Source organism: Trachypithecus francoisi, unplaced genomic scaffold (genome assembly GCF_009764315.1).
Source record: "Trachypithecus francoisi isolate TF-2019V2 unplaced genomic scaffold, Tfra_2.0 Lachesis_group5, whole genome shotgun sequence".
In the NCBI taxonomy this organism is placed as follows: domain Eukaryota; kingdom Metazoa; phylum Chordata; class Mammalia; order Primates; family Cercopithecidae; genus Trachypithecus; species Trachypithecus francoisi.
In genome coordinates, this window is record NW_022681470.1 from 19,847,329 (window position 1) to 19,856,245 (window position 8,917).

Consider the following 8,917-nt stretch of genomic DNA (forward strand, 5'->3'; position numbering starts at 1 on the left):
CTTCTTAAACTCAATAGTAACAATATGCTTAAATTTTCTGAGTTTCCTTATTATTGCTTTCCTATAAGTTGAGAATATTGTGACAAGTGCCTAATCTGGTAATTTGCACACACATTGTATTCTTTTGGCACAGCTATAGTGTGATAAAATAAATAAATGAAATGTCATAGCAGGGCAAAAAGTAGAGCACTTGAAACACTGTGGTGTGCTAATCGCCTCACTGTGGTTTGTGATGCGCCCAGAGCAAGGGGAAGTAATGAGAACACCACACAAGGTCTCTGTCCAGACTCTTCAACTCTGATCTTTGGACCGCAAAAGCAGCCATAAGATACATAAATGAATGAGTGCAACTGCGCTGTCATAAAACTTCATTCATAAATGTTGAAATCTGAATTTCACATAATTTTCAAATACTACAAAATATTCTTTTTATTTTTCTCAATTGTTTACAAAAGTTAAAACCATATACAAAAACAGGCTGCTGAACAATTTGGGCACAGAATCTGTAGTTGTGGACCTCTGGTCTAGAGTCATCCACCAAGAGCAGCCAGATTCCGAGAGGACAGAATGGTGATTTAAGCAGAAGTATCATGGGGACACTACTGCTGCATTCTTTAGACCCTTGAGGGTGTCACTCATCTCTGCCATTCCCTTTGATGCAGCATTTTTTCTTATTCTCTCTCTTGACTAGGGATACAGTTATTTATACACACACACACACACATATATATATATATATATATATATATATATATATACTTTAAGTTCTAGGATACGTGTGCACAATATGCAGGTTTGTTACATAGGTATACATATGCCATGTTGGTTTGCTGCACCCATTAACTCATCAGTTACATTAGGTATTTATCCTAATGCTATCCCTCTCCCAGCCCCCAACCCAACAACAGGACGCAGTGTGTGATGTTCCCCATCCTTTGGCCAAGTGTTCTTATTGTTCAGTTCCCACCTATGAGTGAGAACATGAGGTGTTTGTTTTTTTGTCCTTGTGATAGTTTGCTCAGAATGATGGTTTCCAGCTTCATCCATGTCCCTGCAAAGGACATGAACTCATCTTTTTTATGGCTGCATAGTATTCCATGGGTATATGTGCCACATTTTCTTAATCCAGTCTATCACTGATGGACATTTGGATTGGTCCCAAGTCTTTGCTATTGTGAATAGTGCCACAATAAACATACGTGTGCATTTGTCTTTATAGTAGCATGATTTATAATCCTTTGGGTATACACCCAGTAATGAGATCACTGGGTCAAATGGTATTTCTAGTTCTAGATCCTTGAGGAATCACCACACTGTCTTCCACAATGGTTGAGCTAGTTTACACTCCCACCAACAGTGTAAAAGCGTTCCCATTTCTCCACATCCTCTCCAGCATCTGTTGTTTCCTGACTTTTTAATGATCACCATTCTAACTGGTGTGAGATGGTATCTCATTGTGGTTTTGATTTTCATTTCTCTGATGACCAGTGATGATGAGCATTTTTTCATGTGTCTGTTCGCTGCATAAATGTCTTATTTTGTGAAGTGTCTGTTTATATACGTTCTCCACTGTTTGATGGGGTTGTTTGTTTGTTTTCTTGTAAATTTGTTTAAGTTCTTTGTAGATTCTGGATATTAGTCCTTTCTCAGATGGGTAGATTGCAAAAATTTTCTCCCATTCTGTAGACTACCTGTTCACTCTGATGGTAGTTTCTTTTGCTGTGCAGAAGCTCTTTAGTTTAATTAGATCCTATTTGTCTATTTTGGCTCTTGTTGCCATTGCTTTTGGTGTGTTAGACATGAAGTCCTTGCCCATGCCTATGTCCTGAATGGTATTGCCTAGGTTTTCTTCTAGGGTTTTTATGGTTTTAGGTCTAACATTTACGTCTTGAATCCATCTTGAATTAGTTTTTGTATAAGGTGTAAGGAAGGGATCCAGTTTCAGCTTTCTACATATGGCTAGCCAGCTTTCCCAGCACCATTTATTAAATAGGGAATTTTTTTCCCATTTATTGTTTTCATCAGGTTGCCAAAGAGCAGATGATTGTAGATGTGTGGTGTTATTTTTGAGGCCACTGTTATGATCCATCGGTCTATATCTCTGTTTTAGTACCAGTACCATGCTGTTTTGGTTACTGTAGCCTTGTAGTATAGTTTGAAGTCAGGTAGTGTGATGCCTCCAGCTTTGTTCTTTTTCCTTAGGATTGTGTTGGCAATGAGGGCTCTTTTTTGGTTCCAAGAACTTTAAAGTAGTTTTTTCAAATTCTGTTAAGTCATTGGTAGCTTGATGGGGATAGCATTGAATCTATAAATTACCTTTTCATTGGCCATTTTCATGGCCATGTATGACCATTTTCATGATACTGAATTATCATGAAATTTATCAATATCATATTTCATGATATTGATTCTTCCTATCCATGAGCATGGAATGTTCTTCCATTTGTTTGTGTCCTCCTTTATTTTGTTGAGCAATGGTTTGTAGTTCTCCTTGAAGAGGTCCTTCACATCCCTTGTAAGTTGGATTCCTAGGTATTTTATTCTCTTTGTAGCAATTGTGAATGGGACTTCACTCACAAGTTGGCTCTCTGTTTGTCTGTTATTGGTGTATAAGAATGCTTGTGATTTTTCACATTGGATTTCTATAATGAGGCTTTGCTGAAGTTGCTTATCAGCTGAAGGAGACTGGTTTTTTTTTTTTTTTTTTTTTTTTTGAGACAGAGTTTTGCTCTTGTTGCCCAGAATGGAGTGCAATGGCACGATATCAGCTCACTGCAACCTCCGCCTCCTGGGTTCAAGTGAATCTCCTTCCTCAGCCTCCTGAGTAGCTGGGATTACAGGCATGCACCATCACACCTGGCTAATATTGTATTTTTAGTAGAGACGGGTTTTCTCCGTGTTGGTTAGTTTGGTCTGGAACTCCCAACCTCTGGTGATCCACCCACCTTCCCAAAGTGCTAGGATGAAAGGCGTGAGTCACCAGCGCCCGGTCAGACTAGGGGTTTAGTTTCAGGCTTCTGCTTGGCTTTCCTTTTCGGTGATGAATTTCACCTCACAGTCCTAGGATATGGTGAGGATTTGTATACATCGATCTTCATATGGGATGTTCTTCTACAGTTTTCTCTTGTAAAATCTTTGTCTTGCTTTGGTATCAGGGCAATTGTAGCCTCATAGAAAGAGTTAGGGAGTACTCCCTCCTCTTCAAGTTTTTGACAGGATTAAGAAAGATTCCTATTAGTTCTCCAAATATTTGATAGAGAAGTCAAGTCCAAGGCATTTTTTTTTTTTTTGGTCAGGAGATTTTTGGTTACTGATTCAGTTTCCTTACTAGTTACTAGTCTATTCAGATTTTCGCTTTCTTTGTGATTTAGTCTTGGTAGGGTTCATGTTCCTAGGAATTTCTCCACTTCATCCAAGTTATACAATATTTTGGTGTACAATTGTTCTTAGCATCACCTTACAATCTTATTCATTTATTTATTTGAGACAGGATCTCATCTGTCACACAGGCTGGAGTGCAGTGGTGTGAACAAGCCTCACTACAACTTCCACCTCCCAGGTTCAAGCGATCCTACTACCTCAGCCTCCTGAGCAGCTGAGACAACAGACTTTTCCCACCAAGATGGGCTGAATTTTCTTTCTTCTTTCGTTCGTTCGTTCGTTCTTTCCTTCTTTGTTTTACTTTCTTTTTCTTTTCTTTCTTTCCTTTTTTCTTTTTTTTTTTTTTTTTTTCTAGAGACCGGGTTTTACCATGTTTCCCAGGCTGGTCTTGAACTACTGAGCAAAAGTGATTCACCTACCTGAGCCTCCCAAGTCGCTGGGATTACAGGCGCCTGCCACCACAACCGGCTAATTTTGTATTTTCAGCAGAGACAGGGTTTCTCCACGTTGTTCGGGCTAGTCTCGAACTCCTGACCTCTGGTGATTCGCTCACCTCAGCCTCCCAAAGTGCTGGGATTACAGGCATTAACCACGACGCCTGGCTTTCTTTTGGTTTTCTTAATGTAAGCAGTTCCCACTCTAAATTTCCCTGTTAGCACTGCTTTTACTGCATCCCAAAGTTTTGCTATGCTGTGTTTTCATTTTCATTCATTTCTGAGTACAGCTGAGCCTTGAACGACATGGATTTGAACGGCAAGGGTGCACTTATACAGGAATTGTTTTCAATAAATACAGTAGGTCCTCTGACTTCCTTAATTCTGCTTCTGTAACCAAAGGCAGATTGAAAATACAGTATTCGCAGAGTGCAAAACCTGAGGATACAGCGGCCTAACTTTTTTAATGCCCAGGTTTTACAGGGCCAACTGCAAGACTTGACTCTGTGTGGATGTTGGCCTACTTATGGGGTCCTGGAACCACTCCCCTGTGGATACTGACACCCAACTGTATTTTCTGATTTCTCTTGTGGTTTCTTCTTTAACCCATTGGTTGTTTAAGAAAATATCTTAATCTGTTCAAATATCTGAGACTGGGTAATTTATAAAAAAACAGACATTTATTTCTCTCAGTTCTAAAGGCTGGGGTGTCCAAGATCAAGTCATCAGCCCATTCAGTGTCTAACGAGGGCCCAGTCTCTCCTTCCAAGATGACACAATGTTGCTTCATCTTTCAGAGGGGAAGAACATTGTGTCCCCACACGGAGGAGACGGAGGGAATGAACCCACTCAAGTCCTTTTCTAAGGGCTCTAATTTCATCCATAAGGACTTCTATCCTCATGAGGTAATCGCCTCCTAAAGAATCCACCTCTTTACCCATTGATTGATTGATTGATTGATTTATCTATCTATCTATTTATCTATTTATTTTTGAGACAGGGTCTCATTCTATTGCCCCTTCTGCAGTGCAGTAGCCTGTAGCCTGATCATGGCTCACTGCAGCCTTGACCTCCCAGGCTCAACCAGTCCTCCTGCTTCAGCCTCCTGAGTAGCTGGGACTACAGGCCTGCACCACCAGGCCCACCTAATTTTGTATTTTTTGTAGAGACAAGGTTTTGCCATTTTGCCCTGGCTGGTCTTGAACTCCTGGGCTCGAACAATCTGACTGCCTTTCCCTTCCAAAGGATTACAGCGTTATCCTGGGATTACAGCGTTAGCCACACCCCAGGCCAGTGCCCACCTCTGAATACTATATTGGCAAATACATTTCAGCATATAAATTTTGGGGGACATTCAGACCATAGCAGTGTGTTCTTTACTTTCCAGAAAGAAAAAGGGCCAGTTTATCAGTTTTGCTTCTATTATTGATTTTTAACTCTATTTTGTTGTGGTCAGAGAAGATATTTGATACGCTCTTCGCCCTTCGCCAGCCTTGACGGCTCCGGGTGGGGGGGCAAGAGGGGACCTCGCAGGAGCTCCCCAGCGGCCAGGGATCCAAAAGAATACCTCCGCGACAGGGCGGAGGACCGGAAGGGGTCCCAGGATCGTGGGCCCTGGGCCCTGACGCCTCGGAGCACTCCCTGCTCGGAGCGGGCCCGACGTGGTGGAAGCTCGGGAGCTCCGGAGCCGGGGGAAGGCCGCGGGCGAGCGGCTCGGGGGTCCCGATCCGAGCCCGGCGACCCCGGGCTGGCGGTGCGGGCTGCAAGCCGGCGGGCAGGGCTGGGCCGGGCTCTTGGGGGCAGCCAGGCGCCTGTGCCGGCGTCTACGGCCATACCACCCTGAACGCGCCCGATCTCGTCTGATCTCGGAAGCTAAGCAGGGTCGGGCCTGGTTAGTACTTGGATGGGAGACCGCCTGGGAATACCGGGTGCTGTAGGCTTTTTTGCTTGCTTGCTTGTCTTTCTTTCTTTCTTTTCTACCTTCCTTTCTTCCCTTCTCTCACTCTCTCTTCTTCCTTTCTTCCTTTCCTTCTTTCTTTCTTTCTTTCTTTCTCTCTTTCTTTCTGTCTCTCTCTCCCTCTTTCTCTCTCGTTCTCTCTCTCTCTCTTTCTTTCTCTCCTTCTTACTTTCATTCTTTTCTTTTTCTTCCCTTCCTATCTTTCCTTTCTTTATCTTTCTTTCTTTCTTACTGTCTTGCTTCTTGCTTTCTTCTGTCTTTCCTTCCTTCTTTCTTTCTTTCCTTCTTACTTTCATTCTTTTCTTTTTCTTCCCTTACTATCTTTCCTTTCTTTCTTTATCTCTCTTTCTTTCTTCTGTCTTTCCTTCTTTCTTGCTTTCTTTCTTCCTCTCTAACTCTCTAGCTCTCTTTCTTTCCTTCCTACTTTCTTTCTCTCTTTGTTTTCTTTATTTCTTTCCTTCTTTCTTTCTCTCTCCCTCTTTCTTTCTTGCTCTCTCGCTCTCTCTCTCTCTTTCTTTCTTTCTTTCCTTCTTTTCTTTTTCTTCCCTTGCTATCTTTCTCTTCTTTCTTTCTCTTTCTTTATTCTTTCTTCCGCCTATCTCTCGGTCTCTTTCTTTCTCTCTCTTTCTCTTTCTCTCTTTCTTTCCAGTTTTCTTGCTTTTCTTTTTTCTCACTTTCTTTTCTTCCTTTCTCTTTCTTTCTTTCTTTCCTTCTTTCTCTCTTTACTTTTTCTTCCAGACGGAGTCTCGCTCAGTCACCCAGCCTGGAGTGCAGTGGCAAGATCTCGGCTCACTGCAAGCTCCGCCTCCCGGGTTCACGCCATTCTCCTGCCTCAGCCTCCCAAGCAGCTGGGACTCCAGGCGCCCGCCACCGCGCCCGGCTCATGTTTTGTAGTTTTAGTAGAGACGGGGTTTCACCGTGTTAGCCAGGCTGGTCTGGATCTCCTGACCTCGTGATCCACCCGCCTCGGCCTCCCAAAGTGCTGGGATTACAGGCGTGATCCACCGCGCCCGGCCTGCTGTAGGCTTTTGGGGCTTCCCCCTCCCTCCCTTGCCCCTGCTATCGCCATGCTTCCCGAACTCCCCGGACTCGGCTCCCCCTTTGTCGCCCGCCTACACCCCCGCCGCAGCCGGGGACCTCCTCCTGGGGGTCCGCCACCAAAGCACCACCGGGCAGCGGCATCCCACCGCTTCCGCCTCGCCGCCGCCCGGCCAGGAGCCCGGCTCCAGCCCTGGAGGGTGCCTTCCCGCTCCCGGAACGCCCAGGCGATTCAATCCACTCGTCGGGCGGGCGCCGCCGCAACCTTCCAAACCGGGAGAAGGGGCGGGCAGGGCCAGCGGGTGCCACAGACGCCAACCAAGACCTCCGCTCCAGAACGCAGGGGCTGCTTTATCCGGGGGAAGGACATTGCTTCGCCAGCCACCAGGAAAACAGTCCCTGTGCACCTGGATTCCCATTGCCACCAACTTCGTGTAAACTCCAGTCCCGAGGACACGCCAGAGACCCAGGCCTCGGGCCCCGCGGACACGCGCGGTGCCACGGCTCCCGCCAAAAGGGCGGGCGCACTCTGCAAATCAAGGGGCCCACCGCACCGCACCAAGAGCACAGGGAGGTGCCAACACAGGAAGGAGCCTACGAAACCCACCCCCAAAGCAAGCAATTAATCCAAGACAAAACCCGTCTCAGCGCTCCGTCGCTCCTCTCGCATGGACGGCCTGGCCACCCTGTTCTGGCCCAGCCCAAGTCCCCTCCACCCTATACCGGCCTGTTCAAAAGGGCCCTGCCTACCGGAGCAGGGCGCTCCCTCTCCAAGGCTCTATCGCTCTCGCTCTCTAGCTCCCTGCCCGTCTCTCTTCTGGGTTTGCCCCTGCACCTCGCGCTACTTCTGTCGCCTTTCCTCTCTCTCTCCCTCTCTCTCTCTCGCTCTCTCTCTCTCTCTCTCTCTCTCTCTCTTCCCTCTCTCTGTCTCTGCCTCTCTGTCTCTTGACCTCTCCACCTCCCCTGTCTCTCTCGATCGCTGTCTCTCTCCCACCCTCGGTTTCAATCTCTCCATCTATCCCTTCCTTGCTCTCCTTCAAGCCGTTTGTGTGTACATGCGTGTGTGTGTGTGTGTGTGTGTGTGTGTGTGTCTGTGCGTGTGCGTGTGTGTCTGTGTGTGTGTGTGTGCGCGCGCGCGCGCGCGTGTGTGTGTGTCTGTGTGTGAGCGCGCGCGCGTGTGTGGGTTCCCGCGCGCGAGCGACCGGGTATGTCTGTGTGTGGGGCTGTGGATTTGCTCCTGGTGGTGGTGGGGTGTTTCTGGGTTTCTCTCAGCCCCTCTCGCCCGGAATCAGGCTGCCGGCTCTAGTGCCAACCCGGGGCAAAGCAGGGCCATCCCCCAACACCCCAGCCCCCACGCCCTGTTGCCCACCGGCCGGGTCTTGGTCGGGACAAGCGACCGTGGTGGGGGCGTTGTGAGAAAAAGGCCACGCGCGGCTGGGCCGGCTGTTCGCCCTTGGCCAGCCCTGACGGCTCTGGGTGGGTGGGGCAAGAGGGGGCCTCGCAGCAGCTCCCCAGCGGCCAGAGATCCAAAAGAATACCTCCGCGACAGGGCGGAGGACCGGAAGGGGTCCCAGGATCCTGGGCCCTGGGCCCTGACGCCTCGGAGCACTCCCTGTCGAGCGGGCCCGACGTGGTGGAAGCTCGGGAGCTCCGGAGCCGGGGGAAGGCCGCGGGCGAGCGGCTCGGGGGTCCCGATCCGAGCCCGGCGACCCCGGGCTGGCGGTGCGGGCTGCAAGCCGGCGGGCAGGGCTGGGCCGGGCTCTTGGGGCAGCCAGGCGCTTGTGCCGGCGTCTACGGCCATACCACCCTGAACGCGCCCGATCTCGTCTGATCTCGGAAGCTAAGCAGGGTCGGGCCTGGTTAGTACTTGGATGGGAGACCGCCTGGGAATACCGGGTGCTGTAGGCTTTTTCGCTTGCTTTCTGTCTTTCTTTCTTTCTTTCTTTCTTTCTTTCTTTCTTGTCTACCTTCCTTTCTTCCCTTCTCTCATTCTCTCTTCTCTCTTTCTTTCTTCTTTCCTTCCTTCTTTCTTTCCTTCCTTCCTTATTTCCTTCTTTCTTTCTCTCTTTCTTTTCTTTCTTTCCTTCTTTCTCTCTCTCTCCCTCTA

General features: G+C 47.8%; 2 non-coding genes across 2 annotated transcripts; both read left to right on the forward strand.

Annotated features, from left to right (window-relative positions):
* The first annotated feature begins 5,636 nt into the window (after nucleotides 1–5,636).
* Nucleotides 5,637–5,755, forward strand: LOC117076875. Its single transcript, XR_004434509.1, has one exon. It is a non-coding gene; the product is annotated as a 5S ribosomal RNA (ribosomal RNA).
* Nucleotides 5,756–8,599: 2,844 nt separating this feature from the next.
* LOC117076963 lies at nucleotides 8,600–8,718 on the forward strand. Its single transcript, XR_004434572.1, has one exon. It is a non-coding gene; the product is annotated as a 5S ribosomal RNA (ribosomal RNA).
* The last annotated feature ends 199 nt before the right edge of the window (nucleotides 8,719–8,917 follow it).